We start from the raw sequence: 19854 nt of genomic DNA on the forward strand, positions 1-19854 counted from the left end.
GTATTAATCCATTTTCATACTGCTATGAAGAAATACCCAACACTGGGTAATTTATAAAAAAAGAGAGGTTTAATGACTCACAGTTCCACATGGCTGGGGAGGCCTCACAATCATGACGGAAGGTAAAGGAGGAGCAAAGGCACATCTTACATGGCCGCAGGCAAGAGAGCAGGTGCAGGTGAGCTTCCCTTCATAAAATCATCAGATCTCGTGAGACTTATTCATTATCATGAGAACAGCATGGGAAAACCCACCTCCATGATTCAATTACCTCCCACAGGTCCCTCCCATGACACACGGGGATTATGGGAGCTACAATTCAAGATGAGATTTGAGTGGGGACACTGCCAAACCATATCAACATCTAAGAATTTATTCTACCCAAATACTCACTCAATTATACATATTCAAATATGTTCACTTCACTATTGATTTTAATGTTGAAAACCTAAATACTATCTAAATATTCATCAGCAGAGAATACTTATGGGATATCCTTGTGATGGTTAATACTGAGTGTCAACTTGATTGGATTGAAGGATAGAAAGTATTCATCCTGGGTATGTCTGTCAGGGTGATTCCAAAAGAGATAAACATTTGAGTCAGTGGGTGGGGGAAGGCAGATCCACTCTTAATCTGGCAGGCACAATCTAATCAGCTGCCAGCAAATATAAAGCAGGCAGAAAAACATGAAAAAGAGACAATGGCCTTGCCTCCCAGCCTACATCTTTCTCCTGTGCTGGATGCTTCCTGCCCTCAAACTGCTGATTCCAAGTTCTTCACTTTTGGAACTCAAACTGGTTCACCTTAATCCTCAGCTTGCAGACAGCCTATTGTGGGACCTTGTGATCTTATAAGTTAATAAACTCTTTTTGATATGTCTATATCTATATCTATATCTCCTATTAGTTCTGTCCCTCTAGAGAACTCTGACTAACACAATCCTTAATAGAATACTAAGGTGTGGTTAAAAAAGCAATGAAATAACTAAAAATGGACTAATTCATGAGACATTCAAGATAAATTAGTAAGTTCAAAGATCAAGTTGTAAGGTACAGATAGATCTTAAATTTATGTTTTTAAAAATTCATAATAACATGCTAGTATGTAAATATAAAAAGCATTGATGTACTTTTCATAAGTAGTTACTTGGGATTGGGGGATGGTGAGAATATGAAGGACTTTTCTGTATTATACACAGGAGGCATTTATAAGATTTGACTATATTTTTAAAATTGGCATGCATTACTTTTGTCATCAGAAAAGTAAAATCTTTCTTTTTAAATTTTGAGATGGGGTCTTGCTGTGTCACCCAGTTTAGAGTGTAGTGGTACAATCATAGCTTACTGCAGCCTTGCACTCCTGGGCACAAGTGATCTTCCTACCTCAGCCTCTTGAGTAGCTGGGACTACAGGCATGTGCTGCCATGCCCAGCTAATTTTCTTATTTTTTGTAGGGATAGGATCTCGCTTGTTGCTAAGGCTGGTCTCAAATTCCTGGCCTCAGGTGATGCCCCCACATTGGCCTCTCAAAGTGCTGGGATTATAGGCATGAGCCACTGTACCTAGCCCAAAAGCATTTTTATTATACATTCTATGAAGGGATATTCACATCTCACCTTTCCTTCTTAGCCCATTTTGTGCTACTATAAAGAATACTACAGACTGGATAAACAATAGAAATTTATTTGGCTCATGGGTCTTGAGGCTGGGAAATCCAAGACTGAAGGACCTTCTTGCTGTGCCATCATATGGCAAGAGGCACCGCGTGGCAAAGGGCATGTATGAGAGGCAAGAGATTGCAGACTCAAGCCCTTTCATAATTGGCGTTAATGCATTTATGAAAGTGGAGTCCTTGTGACTTAGATACTTCCCACAAGGCCCCACCTCCCAATACTGTTGCATTGGGGATTAAGTTTCTAACACAAGCATTTTGGGGGACACATTCAAACCATAGCACCCTATAAGTTTTTGAGTCAGTTTCCTTAGAACAGCCACAATAATTTATTAACTTTCCAGAATTCATCCTTCTGACAATCTCTTTATCCAGAAAGTTGGCAATAACAAGGAAATTCAGTAGGACACATCAAAGTCCTATTTGCTCCCTCACAGATACTCCCTCAGAAACTATTTACCTCTACTTTACATTCAATGTGGAGACCTGTTATTCTAATTTTTATGAATATTTTAATATTCAAACATATTCATAGTTCTTATGACTATAGCAGTTTAAGAGAGGGAAATGGAATTGCTAGTGGCAGGTACACTAACAACAGAAAAGAATGTTTTCAGAAAAAGTATATATATAAAAAAACTAACATTGCAAACCAGCCTGGGCAATAGAGCAAGAGACCCTATCTCTACAAAAAAAAATTTTTTTAATTAGCTGGGCAAGATAGTGCATGCCTATAGTCCTTGACACTTGCGGGGTGGAGGCAGGAGGATTGCTTGAGCCCAGAACTTGGAGGCTGCAGGGAGCTGTGACTGTGCCACTGCACTCTAGCCTGGAGACCTTGTCTTTAAAAAACAAAACAAAACAAACAAACAAACAAAAAAACCATTACAAGGACTTACATGTATATAAATCTGGATCATTTAATAGAATAAACATCCTACATGTCCCAACAACCTCTGAGGTGATTTTTCTATGACAAGTAAATATAATAACTAGGTGAAGAAAATTTTAAATTATGTCTATTGTTTAAGAGCTCAGCTAAGAGTATGATATGTTTGATTTAGATTTCCATTTGAAATGGTTAAAATTAAAAGTCTGGAGCTTAAAGGAAAAATGCTCAGTTATCTGAGAAATTTTACTGCCCAGAAAGACTCATTATCCAAAAATTCTGGATAATCAGGATTTTTCTTCTCTCTTCTTTTCTTCTTAGAGCATTTAATCAAGGCCACCCACAGTCTAGAGATTTTAGAAATTCCCAGTTGAGTAATTTACTCACTAGCAAAGTGAACCAGGAGGAGAATGAGTCCGGGAGTATGGGGTGCTAGGTGTGGCTCCATTTGCCGCCCCTCTCCTGAGATAGGATAAACAGTGAGGGGGCAGCAGGGGTGGGGGTTTCACACTGGCTTTTTTCTATCCCCTCTCAAACTTCCTTCCCTTAGCTAAGCTCAAAAATGGTTGGCTAGGCTGTAAAATAAATAATGCTTATTAAGCCTAATTACATGTAGCAAAAAAAAAAATTATGTAAGTCATAAAAAGAGTCAGATCAACTTTGCTGTGTTTCTTACTTTAGAAATGGCTCTGCAGTTTAAGTTTGCTCAGCTTTCAGAACTCATTGTTTTCTAGCAAACTAGGCTGCTTTAACCACCTCCCATTAGGGAGGAGAAGAAGGGAGAGGAGGGAAGAGGAAAAGAGACACATAACACTTACACACATACTTAAACACACACACACACACACACACACACACACACAGAGACAGAGAAATTGTCCATGAGAAAGTTTTAAAATTCAGGATAGGATAGATCTACACAAAGTAGGGCTATGGCAGCATGGTTGCAATCCCTGTACTTAGGCGAAAATGTATGTGCTACATTCACCAACTTCCCCTTGTTCTATAACTAGAGCTAAGATTTAAGTTAAACTGAAATTTAATGTGCAATTCACTTTTTGCTTTCTCTCTCTCTCCTCTTTTAAAAAAGCTGGTAACCAACATTAAAGACATTGTGGTTGGTATCCTTATAACTAAAATATAGCTTCATTTCTGCTCATGGAAATATGTAGTCAATTAGCCATAATGTGGTCCAGACTCCCTTTGATATTCTAAAATAAAAACATTCCAAGTTATTTACTTGAGAAGAGTTGTTTCTAAGCACGCCCAGTAGCTGCTGTTTTTAATAATGCTGCTTTTAATGGGTGTGGGGCATTCTGAGTGAAAGGGGGTAGGGAATGTGTGGCTCAAAGTTCTGAACTATAATCACTGGATTTTTGGAATAATAACCATGAGGGGTTATATTTAGATTCAACTATTATTGAAGTTCATTCACAGACATTTAACAATTCTTGTACTCCTTTCTCTTTTCAGGCAAGTTGAAGGGGGAGTGAGGAGTAACCAAGAAAAAGCAGATGAGGACACCATTTACAAGGATGCCATGCCCCAGGAGTCCTCCCCACAGGAGTAAGAAGGGAGCTACCCTTTACATAGCATGTCTGAAGAGTAGTCCCAAATACTTGTTCTTGGACATGGCAGAGCTGGATGCCCAAGAATCTCCTGGGAAACATTAATTACAAAAACCAAGCAAAACAGAACCCCTGGCTCCACGTTGTTTTGGAGGGGGTAAGATGGGATGCACCAAGGGTATGAGTGGTAACTACTGGTCTGGAAAGCATTGCTTTGCATTTGTAGTTAGATCATTTGGGCTTTCTGGCAATTCCCTGTTGTGTGACCTCAAGCAAATCAATTAACTTCTCTGAGCTTCATGTTGATTATTTAGAAAGTGATGATGCTATCAGTAAGTCCCACATTAAAGAGTTATCATGAGAATCAAATGAGATTAGGTATGCAAAAGCACTTATCAATCTGTCAGTTGCCCTCCAATTTTGGTTAAGCTTAGATATTTAAATCCTAGTAATATTTGTGCCAAGTGGTGTGGGAGATAAAAAAAAGAATCAGAATCTAGTTTGGAAGAAGTTTTCAACCAAACTGGAGAGAAAAGTTATAAATGAAATGGCATGAAAACTACTTGTAACAGCATACTAAGCCACTAAAAAGCATTTTTAGTGTGCACCATGGGCTCTGCACTAGGGTAGATTATGTGGGTGATTGAGAAGTATAGTATACAACATTGATACTCTCTGAAAGCCCTCCCAGTTTTGGTGGTGAAAAGAGACACTTCTATAACAGCAAATAACAAAAAGATAATATAATCAAAGTAACTGCTAAATTTTATGGTACAGCCTCTAAAAGGTTACTAAGGGAAATTCCAAAGAAAGAACAATAGGAATTGCTGTAGTACAGGAGAGGAGAGAACTTCAGCTGGGTCTAGAAGTTAAAACAGCAAAAGGAACAGAAAGAGGCTCATTTGTCAGGGGAACAGAAAAAGCCAAGCATAGAGACAGGAATGATCAGGGTGTATGTAGTACCAGAAAGGAGATCAAACTGGCTAGAATGGTGGGACAGATTATAGAGGGCCTTAAAAGCTCAGCTGAGAAGTTTGTACTTGATACATCAATGCACATTTTGTATGCTTGTTACTAGAATTCCAGACTTACACTTTATACACTTACCCTTGAAACTCTAGAATTGTGTTGTTCAATATGATGGCAACTAGCCACTGTGGCTATGAAGCACTTGAAATGTGGCTTGTCTGAACTGAGATGTGCTATAAATATGAAACACATACTAGATTTCAAAGATTGAGTGCAAAAGATATTAAAATATTAACATTATTTGTTGAAATGATAGTATTTTGATATTGAGCTAAATTTTAAATATTATTAAAGTTAATTTATCTGTTTCTTTTCCTTTTTAAAATAAGGCTACTAAAAACTTAAAGTTACATAAGGGGCTTGCATTACATTTCTTTCAACAGTACTGTTCTATAATGTCAAGATGCATATTGAAGAATTTTATTTGCACAAGGAGCCTGGGAGAAAGAAACAGATAAGCATTTAGGTAGATGGCTGTGAAGATGCCTAGAAGACCAGAATTAACAGTATTGTATATTGTATCCCCCTTACCACACACACACACTTGGGATATACATTGAAGTCAAGGCAGTGGAACTTGGTCCTAGGCCAATGAATAGAGATTGATATAAAGAGATATTTGTGTGTGTAATACTGAGGGAGATCCTTCCAAGAGAAGAGCCATTAAGAAACTGAGAGAGCAAGTAATGTATAAGAATTATAACAGGATTAGTGTTTAAGCACCAGAGCAACAAAAGTCATAAATCTGAATGAGAGACAGAGACCTGTCCCACTTCAGGAGAATATCACTAATGGCTCCATGAACCACATGCTTTACCACTGGATAGGGCCAGAGGAGCAGAACAGCCATGGCCAGAAGAAAGAGGCAGTAGAAATGGCTCCAGCTACTAGGCAGCTGAATGGAGACCAACAGTTCTGAGAAAAGAAGAGCAACCTTCTCCAAGGAGAACAATGTGCCCACAAGAGACTTAGCCAGGAGGTTTCCAGTAGTTTCTTTGTTTGGGCTTAGAGTCAAAAGTGATTTCTATTGCTACCCACACATTTTGAGAGAAGTATATATTTCCTTATATCAGAGGGAAAGTTTGTTTTCTGTAATATGACTATGCTCTAAAGAGAATACGTTATGTTAATGAAGAGGTTTTTTCCCCTTGAGCATTGTGATGAACATGTTTAGTAAATTTGGGTAGTATCTACACCTTACGCCCTTCCCAGCTTCCTTTCAACCACCTCACATCCTCATCCAGGCTCTTAGCACTAAGGTTTCAGAGAGAGAGAGAAATCATTATGTTTAATCAAGTGAGAAAAATTTGGAGGGGGTTGTGTGTAGAGAAGGAGGACAGCTGAGGGAAGGAAGGGCTGGGAAGACAGGAGAAGGCTTCTTATTCTGTGATATGATCCTTTTCTTGTAACTTCACCAGAGCTAAAGTTAATTCTACTAAACTCACCCAAATTTGGCATGAGTGGATTTCTCGGAAAAACCAGCAAAGAGACTGAGTGTTGCCTCTGGGGTAATCTGGCGAGAAATATACAGCATATCCTAAGACCCAGCCAGGCCTCAAAATATGTCTCTCTGTTCCATCTCATATTGGGGAGACAGAGAAATATTTTTAAAAGAAGGAATTAAAAATATAGAATTGGAATTTAGAGATACAAAAATTGTGCTCAGGAATAGCATGTGGGAGAACTGGCCCTATTGACCCTGCCCCTGTGTTCTGGCCAACAGGATTTAAAGGGAGTCTCAGGCTCTACAGGCTGTGCTGTTTTAAAGAACTGCTTGTCTCTCCAGGAAGGAGTGCTGAGCTTTTCCACAGCTCTTTACCTCATCCTCTTAGAAAATTGTCTTTCAGTTTTAGTAGAGCCTTAGTTGCCTCCAAGGCCAAAATGTTGAAAGACTGAGAAGTAAAAGATGCTAGGTCTCCAGACTTAAGCATTAGAGCTGCTTCAGATCCAAAAGTTGGGGGAAGAGGAGGAGGCTGGAATGGTCATGGGAGGGAGGCAGGGAAACTGGGAGGGGTGGGATCATGACACTTGCTTTCCTGTTCTCCTACTCATCTGTTAGTATTAGAATGAGTAGGCTTCTGGAATTCAGCTGAGCATTGAGGGTTTTTTTCCTATTTCTTTTTGGGCTCCATGTGTTAACTGAGGATTCCCACGTAGAGCTAGGTCCTCAGACTTTGAGCTCGCTCTCCAGCTGGCAGTGTGTGTTTCTGCCTGGCATTGGGGAAGGAGTGAGCAGGAAGAGGGACCTCAGTAAAGGGGAGGGATTCTCAAGAGAGGCTCTGATGTGTCTTCAATGAAGCTTTCTCTGTCTGAGTTGACCAGCAAAGCTGTATTTACTCCAGCAAGAAATCACCTTAGCAACTAGCATAGCCAACGGAATCTACGGATGTGTATATAAATATGAATTCTGTATGTGCATGTGTGCATATACAGATAATGCTGTGTATACATTTTTTCATGTGCTTGGCCATATTCATTTTTGCACTAAAGAAGAACCCATCAGTCTGACATAACGAGATTTTCTCAGGCTACTTGCTTGTATTGTAACCATGCTGTCAATCCTTTGATGGTACTTTGGGTAACCCTGAAAATATGCTGAATACTGTATTTCACAATATGGTACTGTAGTCAATGTAGGGGAGTAGAGGGAAGGAGGTGTCTACTGGCCAGCTATATTTTCCATTTTCACAGAGCATGAGATCTTCTGGGGTCATCAGGGACCTGGGGCCTGGTCCTCAGCTCATTAGGTCAGCCAGATACAGCCAGATACTTGAGTGATCAAGTTCTAGGATTCCCAATCATCAGACTTATTAGCTATTTTTAAATAACAGTTGCTAAGAGTACAACACAAATTCTTTCCAGAAGGAAAAAAAGTGAGAAGTAACATAATTCTAGGAAATTACTTGATAAGCACAGAAAGGATAAAAGGAAGTGAGTTATCCTAAGAAATACTGGTGTTTTGCTGTAACAACCATCTTTTTGCTAAAAGATGCCAGCCAAACGACCAGAAACGTCTATATTGGGGTATTTTTTTGTCCCTGGTTAGTACAGAGACATACCAAGGCAAATGCTCACTTTAGAGCCTTTCTTTCTTAGATTATAAGCCCTTTCCACCCCAATCTTAGACAAAGTTAATCTGCTTCTGAGAGAAGAGTAGAAACAAAAAACATCTGTCCCTGGAGAAGGGCAGGAAACGTGGTCAGGCCCAGTATCCTGCAGTGACACAAACAACATATCTGCTCTCATTGGAAATGAGGCAGGAAACCCTCTCTTGCCCAAGAATCCACACAGGTATAAGGCAGAAAATGGTTTCCATGGATGTGGGAGGGGCAGCAATGCCAAGCAAGTTTCACCCTCAAGGCCCAAGCACACAGAACCTAAGACTGAGGCTGAACTATGATAATAAAAAAACCCTTCCTTGCCCCAACCAAGAGCCTTGCATTGAGTAACAAGCCACTGCAGCCTTATCACAGAGCCAGAGGCAAAAGCATGGAGAGATGTCCCCATCCCCACCTGTGGCACAAGAATACAAAGTCCAAAGAGAGATGAGAGTGGAACAGGAACACTGAGAACACTCCTCCAGTGCTCCAGGCCCCCCACTAGGAACAAGATAACAGCAGCTGATTATTTAAATGATTTGGTGCACTAAAGACCATTGTAGCAAAAACAAAACCCAAACCCAGCTCAACTACTGAAAAATTTGACAGAACTTCCCATATGAATAGCTGAACAGAGGAAATACTTCATTTCCAAGAGTAAAAACTATTTACATCAGTCTCTACTACTGCTTTAACACAGGGTCCAACATTCAGTAAAAAATTATGAAACACACATACATACAAACACCAGAAGAAAGACAACCCATTGTCCAAAGACAAAGCAATCAACAGAACCAGATCCAGAGGTGACCCAAATATTGGAATAATCAGGCAGTTGACTTTGAAATAATTATGAGTGTGGTATTATGGGATCTAGTGGAATGGATAGACAAGAGGCATAAACACTAGCTGGGCATAGTGGCATGCACCTGTAGTCCTAGCTACTCGGGAAGCAGAGGCTGCAGTGAGCAGAGATGGTGCCATTGCATTCCAGCCTGGATGACAGAATGAGAACCTGTCTCAAAAATAAATAAATAAATAAAAATAAGCAAATAAATAAATAAATAAATAAAATACAAGAGGCATAAACATATACACAGCCTTATCAGCAGATTGCATACAGTAGAAGAAAGAGCCAACAAACCTAAGGATAGGTGAATAAAAATGATGGAAAGTGAAATACAAATGAAAAAAAAGAGTGAGGGAGATAAACAGAATGCAGCAACCAAGAGCTGCAGGACAACATCAAAGCGTCGAATATACATATAATTATAGAAGAAGTAAAGAATAGAAATTTGAAGAGATAATAGCTGAGAATTTCCAAATTTGATGGAAAACAACAACAACAACAAAAAAAACAAACAACAAATCACAAATCCAAACTCAGAGAAATAACCTGATTACAGAGTGTAGGAGGTTATAAACCTTGAAAAGTAACCAAAAGGGGAAAAAAGAAACCTTACATACAGAGGAACAAGATGATAATGGCAATAAACCTCTCATGAGAAACAATGCAAGAAAAAAGAAAATGGAGCAATATCCTTAAAATATTGAAAGACAAAAAATTATCAACTCAGAATATAATACCTGGTTAAAAATATCTCAAAAATTAAATTAAATCAAATCTATTTTAGACACACAAAGTCTGAGAGAATTCATTTAGCAAACCTGAAATACAAGACATTAAAGGAAGTTCTTTAGTCAGGGGTATGATACTGGAGGGAAATTTGGATCTACATAAAATAATGAAGAGTTCCAGAATGGTAAGTGATGCTGAACAGATTATAAGTCTAACTCTGAGTTTTTGTTTTGTTATTACTATTTTGAACTTATTAAAATAATCAGAATGTGGGTTATGTTATATGACTTACACTTTAACTTCTTAGCTATCTGAGAGAAACCATAGATCTTTCATAATATTTAGGAAGCATTCAAGTTTTATCAGTAACACATGTATAAGAATCTCTCAAGATAGATTACTTAATCAAAAGTAGCTAATCACATTCATTCAAATTTTATTATCTAAAATTTCATAAGGTGAACTTACCTCAGATTGTAGCAACACACGTACCTGTACACATACACAAAGATAGAACCATCTATATATGCACCATGTAAGCCCAAAGACATATAAATGGATATAAAAGATACACATATGTATTGATTCATGACTCATTTATTACTTAAAGCAAGCAATTTACCTTTTACTAGGTACTAGGCTAGGGTCTAGAGATAATAACCTAAATAAGTCATGATTAGCGCCTGGCTTAAGGAAGCTCATGATCTAGTGGGAGTCAAATGCAAAATAAATAAATAATATAGAACTGAATGATCTGTGCCACATTAGCCATATACATAAGACATCAAAGCTGCACAGAGAAAGGTAGAATTAATTCTCTCTAGAGGAGTCAGAGACGACAAGTAATGGTAGAAGATCCTGCCATCACAGGAATAGACATCTTTTCCATCACAGCAAAAAAAGTCATGTAGTCATGTGCAAAAAGATGGATTGAAGACAAGCTACTCTCCAGGAGGTTTGTATAATGGTTCAAGTAAGAGATAGTAAGTGCCAGATCTAAAGTAGTATTGGTGAGTATGTATCCTGGAGATATTTAGAATATAACAATCAGAATTGCTGAACAATTGGATGTGAAAGGGTGAGAGAGAAGAGGAATTTAGAGTAAATACTGATTTCTGGCAGGTGAGAAAATGAGTAATTATGTTACTAGTTAAGATGGAAATATATAAAGACACAAGAACAAAAAGAAGAGATATTAGCACCCAAGAAATGCAAACAAAATTTTGCAAGTTGGAAAGCAAATGAAGGAGAGATAACTGATTGCAGAGTGTAGCAGGTTATAAATCACTGAGTGGAACACTGATGGATGGATAAACACTTGCAAATCCGCAAGAACCATGGCAGGGGTGAGACATGACAATGAAAAATAGAGGGACAGTTATAAGAGTAGTTGGATCCTCATTCCACTCCCTCTTTCCACTTTCAAAACTCTGAACAAATGGCACGATGCTATCTCAATGGGTGATTAGAGGATTCTTTCCCAAAGAAACTGGCTGTAGGGACAAGCACTCAACCTACTGATACTTGGAAATTCCTCAGTGAAATAGCTGGGTCCCCACCTGATCCATGTACAGCGAAGCCTACCAGTCAAAAGTTTGCTGCACACAAAATACCTTCTGGTTTCACTATCTTTTATTTTTATTTTTACTTTTTATTTTTTGAGACAGTCTTGCTCTGTTGCTCAGGCTGGAGAGCAGTGGCGCAATCTCGGCTCACTGCAACCTCCGCCTCCCAGGTTCAAGCGATTCCCCTGCCTCAGCCTCCCAAGTAGCTGGGACTACAGGCATGCACCACCACGCCCAGCCTTTTTTTTTTTTTGTATTTTTAGAAGGGATGGGGTTTCACCATGTTGTCCAGGATGGTCTCTATCTCTTGACCTCGTGATCCGCCTGCCTCAGCCTCCCAAAGTACGGGGATTACAGGCGTGAGCCACCATGCCTGGCCTTTTTGTTCTTAAATATGAACAAATAGCAAAGGGTGATCAGACATTTGAAAAAAGCTTCTAAAATGAAAAAAGCTTCTAAAATGAAAAAGGTAAAAACAAATGGGCAAAATAAAAGATCTTGAAATTAACTAAAAATATTTTAAAAACAGAGGATGCAATAAATTTTATGTTAACTATTAAAATGAATACAAATTCTAGCAAGACAATTGGACATAAAAGCAATATACAAAATGAACTATTATCTGCTTCTAGAAGGTAAAATAGACATAGTTTTCCCTATTCGCATGACCATAACTAAAAATCCTGGACATTATATATATAACAAACGTAAGGAGGCTCTGAAGAGTGGAGGCAAGAAGACAGACTGGTTAGGAACTTCAGGACCCAGAGAGAAAACCGTAGCTAGCAAGTTCCCTGGATTTGGTTTGTTTGTTTTAGTTTTAGTTTTAGTTTTGCTTTGCCTCATAAGTCCCAGACTGGGTGCTAGAGAGCCTGGCATTCCAGAAATGTAAATGGGCAGAGACCAAAAAAAAAAAAAAAAAAAAAAAAATCGCTAAAAAAAACCCCACTCTCTCTAGCCAAAGGACCAGGAAATGATAAGCTTAACAGGCGAGAAAATTTAGAAAACTTATGGTTCTACTTCAGCCATACACCACAGAAAAAACTTTGACTCCATCCCTACTCATACCAGCAAAGATAAGTGGAGCACTTAGAGTTCCACCCTCACTAGTCACCTGCTGGTGTAGTTTCAGTGAAAGCCAAGCAGGGCTTTCATCCCCACCAGGTGATAATAAATAACCCTTTCCCCCCTCAGACATGGCATTAGTGGAGACTATGTATGGAGCTATGACTTCCACTCCCACCCAGCAGTAACAAGGTAACCCTACTCTTCCTAGCCAGGAAGTTATTAGTGGAAGCCTACTGAGGAACAGGAACTCTCAACCCCAACCAACTATACTGAGGAGCCACCTCTTCTCCTCGAGTATCAACAGAGGTTGAGTGGTGAACCTAGACTTCTACCCCAACCTGGCAGAAATTAGGTGGTACCCATTCTTCTCTTTCCACAGTGATGTCACACAGAGTTGGCTAAATCTTATTTAAATAAGAATCAGTCTCATAATGTAATACTCAAAATTTCTAGATTTCTGCCAAAAATCACTCATCATACAAAGTACCAGGAAAATCTCAAATTGAATGAAAAAAAATTATGGCAACACTGACATGACAGAGCTATTATTATTTGACAAAGCTTTTAAAACTTTACTGTCTCCACAAAGAAACAGAAAGCATCATCAAGAAAATAGAAGATACAAGGAAGAACCAAATAGAGATTTTAGAACTGACAAATACAGTAATAGAATAAAACACTCAATAGATGGGTTCAAACACAGAATGGCAGGAACAGAAGAAAAGTTCAGTGAACTTGAAGTAGAACAATATAAAGTATCTAATCTGGATAGCAGAGAAAAAAATAAAAAAAAAAAATGAATAGCATCTCAGAGACCTATAGGACAACAGATACGAATGATATTTATGTCATTGGTGTTCCAGAAGAAGAGGAGAAAGAGGACAAAGCTGGAAAAAGAAATGAAGAAGTAATGGCTGAAAACTCTCCAAATTTGGCAAGAGGCTTAGCCTATAGATTCAGGAAGCTGAGTAAATCCTAAACAGGATAAACCCAAAGAAATTCACAAGGAGACACATTATAGTCACACTTTTGGGAACTAGAGAAAGAAAAATCTTGAAAGCTATAAAAGAGAATTGACACTTTACCAAAAGGGGAAAAACAATTCCAATGACAGAGATTATGGATGCCAGAAGAAAGTGGTGCAATATTTTTCAAGTGCTGAAGAAAGAACTGTCAACTGAGAATCCTATACCCAGTGAAAATAAATGGGAAATCAAAAAATATTCTCAGATGAAGGAAAACTAAAAGAACTTGGTTGGTATTGTGACTTTGCCTGTAATCCCAGTGTTTTAGGAGGCCCAGGTGAAAAGATTGCTTGAGGCCAGGAGTTCAAGACCAGCCTGGGCAACATAGTGAGACTCTCTCTACAAAAAGAAAAACAAAAAATGTAGCTGGACATGGTGGCATGCACCCGTAGCCCTAGCTACTTGAGAGTTGGAGGCAGGAAGACCACTTGAGCCCAGGAGTCTGAGGCTGCAGTGAGCTATGATCACACCATTGCACTCCAGCTTGAATGACAGAGAAAGACCCTGTTTCTCTTTATTGTTTCAGAAAAAAATACGTAAAATTTATTCATTAAGTGAGGACAAAATTTCTGTATCTCTGGCAAGTCAAGTTACATAATCAAAGTTATTTAAAAGTAGAAGTATGCATGGACAATAGTTTTCATAAGAGTCAGAAAAGTTAGGCAGGTTTTACAATATGGAGTATCCTTTCTGAGACCCTGTTTCTATTAAAAAAAATTGTCGCAGTAGACCCACAAAGACCAGTTCAAGAATATTCTCTAAGGAAATATTCTCTAAGGAAATAATAAAAGCAGGAATCTTGGACTATCAAGATGGAAGAAAAAAATATAGTAAGCAAAACTATGGGTAAATAAAATTGACTTTCCTTCTTCCTTTGAGTCTTCTAAATTATGTTCAAGGGTCAAAGCAAAAATTATAACATTCTCTCCTGTGTTCTTCAATGTATATAGAGGGAATATTTAAAACAATTACATTATAAATGGGAGAGAGTAAAGAGCTGTAAAGGAATGTTTCTATACTCCACTCAAGGGAAATAAAAAAACCACATGGAACCAAATGAAAATAAAAATACAACACATGAAAGAAGCTAAAACAGTACTTCAAGGGAAATTTATGGCACAAAGCCATAGTATATTAGAAAGAAGGAAAATCTCAAATCAATAATCTAAGGTTGCACATCAAGTATGTAGAAAAGCAAAGCAAAATGAAGTCAAAGCAAGAGGAAAGAAGCTAATAATAAAAAGTACAAAGCAATGAAATTGAAACAAAAAAGTAGACAAAATCAATGCAACAAAGAGTTTATTCTTTGAAAAGATCAATAAAAGAGATAAACCTCTAGGAAGACTGGCAAAGGAAAAAAGAAAGACACAAATTACCACTATCAAGAATGAAACAGTGGATATTACTACAGACCCCACAGACTTCAAAGGATAAACACTCATAAATTTAACAACTTAGATGAAACAAGCCAATTCCTTGAGAATAACCAACTATTACAACTAACCCAATATGAAGGAGATATTGTGAATTGCCCTATAAGTATTAAGTAAATTTAAATTATAATTTTTTAAATCCCAGAAAAAGAAATCTCCAGGTATAGATGGTTCCACTGGAGAATTCCACCTAATGTTTAAGAAAAAAGGAACAAATTATTGATACATGACAATCTGAATGAAAATCTTGAGAACTATGCTGAGTAAAAAAGCCAATCCCTAAAGGTTACATACTATATGCTTCCATTTTTAAATGACAAAATTATATAATGAATGAATTAGTGGTTGCCAGGGATTTAGGAAGAGATGAGGCTGGGAGTAAAATGGGTGAGGAATCCTTGTGGTAATAAGTGTTTTTCATTTTGAGTGTATCAGCGTTAATAATAATATTGTTATTGGTTGTGATATCATAAGCTAGTTTTGCAAGATGTTACCATCAGAATAAACTGAGTAAAAGATACATGGAATCTCTTTGTATTATGTCTTAAGATTACATATGATTCTACAATGATCTGAAATACAAAGTTTAATGAAAAGAAACAACAGTTAGATGAGAAAATTACCCCCAAAAAGCTGTATACAAGTGCATTGAAAGTATCAGGTACCTAAGAATAACTCTAATAATAAAACAGGTGTAAAAGCTCTTCAAGATTATTTTTAAAACTTCATTAATAGTCATTAAGGAAGACTTAAATAAATGCAGAGTTACCATCCATCTTGGTAAGAGAACATCCTTTACAAAACTGGTCGTTAGGTACCTGTATTAGTTCGTTTTCACATTGCTGATAAAGACATACCTGAAACTGGGAACAAAAAGAGGTTTAATTGGACTTACAGTTCCACATGGCTGGAGAGGCCTCAGAATTATGGCAGGAGGCAAATGTCACTTCTTACATGGTGGTGGTAGGAGAAAAATGAGGAAGAAGCAAAAGTGGAAACCCCTGATAAATCCATCAGATCTCATAAGACTAACTATCATGAGAATAGCACAGGAAAGACCAACCCATATTCAATTACCTCCCCCAGGGTCCCTCCCATGACATGTGGGATGGTAGATACAATTCAAGTTGATATTTGGGTGGGGACACAGCCAAACCATATCAGTATCCATGTGAAAATGTTTTAAATTGAATCCCTACCTCACATCATACACAAAAGCTAATCTCAGAACGATTGAGATTGGTTGGGTATATGAAAGGAAAACCAAAAGAATTTGTGGGAGATAATACAGAGTAATATAATATGGAAGAAGATCTTCATGACTTTGAACATATCTTAAATAAGGTATATTAAATAAGAAACAAAAGCACCAATCATATAAGAAAAGATTTAAAACATCAGACTACATTAAAATTAGGGACTTCTGTTTATCAAAATGTACTAGAAAGAAATGGAAACAATAGAGTGGGAGAAGATATTCCCAACACATTCAACTGACAAAAGACTTGGATCCAGAAGGCAGGCTCACTTGCTCACGCCTGTAATCCCAGCACTTTAGGAGGCCAAGGAAGGCACATCACGAGGTCAGGAGTTCAAGACCAGCCTGGCCAACATGGGAAACTCTGTCTCTACTAAAAATACAAAATTTAGCCAGGCGTGGTGGCGAGTGCCGATAATCCCAGCTATTTGGAAGGCTGAGGCAGGAGAATTGCTTGAATTCCAGAGGCGGAGGTTGCAGTTAGCTGAGATCGCACCACTGCACTCCAGCCTGGGTGACAGAGCAAGACTTCGTCTCAAAAAAAAAAAAAAAAACTTGGATCCAGAAAGGGAAAGGACTTTGACATGTCTCACAAGTGGAAGTACAAATGGTTAATAAATATATTAAAAGGCACTCATTACATGAATAAACAAGGAGATACAAATTCAAACCACAGTGAAAAGCCACCATAAAAGCATCAGTTAGGCAAAAATTAAGAAGTCGGACAATACAAAGTATTTGCAAAGATGTGAAATAATAAGAAATTTCACACACAGCAAAAGTATGGGAGTGTAAATTGACACAACTTTAAAAACAATTTGATAGGATCTAGCAAAGTTGAAGATATGTATACACCATGAACCAGTAATTTCACTTCTAAATTTATACCCTACAGAAATGTATACACATATGTATCAGGAAATGCATACAGAAATGGCCATGTGAATAATGGCCATTATTCATAATCAGCCCAAACTGGAATCAGCTCAAAATATCCAACAACAATAAAATGAATAAGTGAATTGTGGTATATTTATACACTTAAATGCTATATAGAAATAAAAATGAATGAACTACAGCTACACAAAACAATATGGATCGATCATAAAACAATGTTGAGTGAAAGAAGTAAGACACAAAGGAATACACATGGTATTTATATAAAGTTCAAAACAAGCAAAACTTAATTATATTTTTAAGGGATGTTTATTTGGCAGAACTATAAAGAAATGGAAGTAATTACTATAAAAGTCAGGATAATAATTATCTCTAGAGGGAAGGAAGGAGGGAGTTATGGCGGGGAAGAGACATATGAAGTAAGGACTTCTGGGATCCCAGCGATGTTTTTGCTCTTGATCTGCATAGTGATTACAGAGTTGTTCACTATATTCCATCTCTGTGCTTTACATACTTTCTTTATTTTATGATTTTAAAAGTTAATTAAAAGTATATATGCACATGGTTTTAAAAACCAGGCAAATGTGCATTGCAGGACTCTGGCTGGATTAATTTTCTTTTTTCAGGGTCAGGCATGTGACCAAATCAGAGCCAATGAAAAACCAATCTTTTTCCAAGACTTCTAGAAAAGAGACTTTTGCCTCTTTTAACTATTTTTTTTCCCACTCCAGAATGGTCTGGAGCTTCTACAGGGGCAAGTCTTCCTTTACTGGCTAGTCTAGTCCAGTCTAGTGTGCTCCAAGCCAATGAATTGAATAAGAAAATAAACAGTTGAACATCCATCCACCTTGTTTTCAACTCCTGGTCAGCTCAGTGGGTGGTATAAGACAAGGAAAAAATATGAACCTTTATGTTTAATGATCTGACAACCTAATTTTGGAGACAGGACTAAAACATATGAAACGGGGCTGTGGTGGCTGTACAGGGCTGAAATATAGCTACACATCTGTTCAAGGAAGCCCCCTTACATTGGTAAGGTAATGTGGGAAAAAAGAAAAAGAAAAAAAGGAAGCACCTTTAGGAGCTAAGGAAATCCTGCCAGTCCTAACTTTCTCAAATTCCTTTCCAGCCAGTCTGCCAGAAAGTGGGTGTGCTTGTCACATCAAGATACAGAGACTTTCACATGTGCAAATCCAAATTTACTTGAAAGAGACACAAAGAAGAAAACAGTCGAAATCAGAGTCTTACTTCTAGCAGAAATAAGTATTGATGTTTACCAAAAGATATGTACTAGAATGACAAATATGCACTACTTGTAATAGCCTCCTCCAACAGACAATTACCCAAATATCCATCAGCTCTAGAATGGATAAATTGTTGTGTATTCCGTCAATGGAATACCTTAAAAGAAGTAGAATGAATGAACTATTATATGTAAAAACATGGAAGTTTAGTGAAAGAACCAAAGACAAAAGAACACATATTATATAATTCTATTTATATTAAGTATAAAAATTAAAAACTAATTTGTGCTCTTACAAGTCAGAATAATATAAGCCCAGGGTGAGAGGCGAGTAGGTGAGTGTCTGGAAGGGGCAGGCAGGGTCCCTGGGCTGCCGGTAGTATTCTGTTCTCAGTCTGGGTGCTTGTATGTTCAGTCTCAAAATTCAATGGACTATACACTGATGACATGTGCACGTTTCAGTGTGTATCTTATACTTCAATAAAAAGTTAAAACTGTAAGAAATCTAAAAATAAAAAATTGACTTCCATGTAATTCTTGTATAGCATCTTACAAGCTGCAAAGCATGCTTAAACGAACTTGTAAGGTATGAAGCTAATACCTGTATTTTACAGATGTGGAAATTGAGGCTTAGAAAGATGAAATGATACACACATAGTATCACACGATCGTCAAGAAACAGAACTGAGAATGACCAAGGCATGGGGGCTCTAAGTTCTATGCTAGTAACAGATGGTTATTTCCTTAGGAGAAGGAAGGCTTTTGGTTTGTCTATGCTGTTCTTCAGGAGCAGAGCTGGGATAGGTAGTGGAAAGCAGTGAGGGGGAAGTATTGCATGAGCAATACGTATAAAGTGCATAGCCCTGAGCGTGGCACAGTGGAGCCTTAATCAGCGCTACTTTTCTCCCTCCACCTAAGCCCTTTTCCAGGGAAATAGCATGGGTCGGCACGTTGAACAGCACTGGGAGGTCTGGAACAAACACTGCTCACCTCCAGACGGAGTCACCAGGCTAGGGCCTCAGGCTTGTACCGAAGCCTCCTATTTTGACTGCTGGAACAAAACTCTACTGGGATCAGGTCTGTGGAGGAAGCGCTTCTGATTTGGGCTCAAATTCCTTACTATCTATAGGGCAAGTCAGGAGCAGAGAAGCAGAGCCCAGAACATGGTGGAGAGACCCAATGTGATAAGGGAGGTCCCTGACAACTCTCATGTCCAAAAAGTATGTATGTGTATGTGTGTGTGTGTGTGCGTGTGTGTGTGTGTGTAGGTGGGGTCTGTTGTGTGCCCTCTGCTACATTCTTACTTTCACGTCATCTGAGCTAGCCTGGGCAAGGTGGAATGTATGCACTGGTTCCTGCTTAGACCCAAGCCAACCCTGTGCTCCGAGCCCCTCAGCGCTCAGAAACTTGTGTTTCTAGGTCTGGAAGCCAGCCTTGTTTCTTTACCAGGAGGAGCTAAAAATGTTTTCCCTGTAAGCCTCCCTGCTAGCCATAGATTTCTCATCATCACAGCGACACCTAGTGGCCA

Source organism: Papio anubis, chromosome 14 (genome assembly GCF_008728515.1).
Source record: "Papio anubis isolate 15944 chromosome 14, Panubis1.0, whole genome shotgun sequence".
NCBI classification, from domain to species: Eukaryota; Metazoa; Chordata; class Mammalia; order Primates; family Cercopithecidae; genus Papio; species Papio anubis.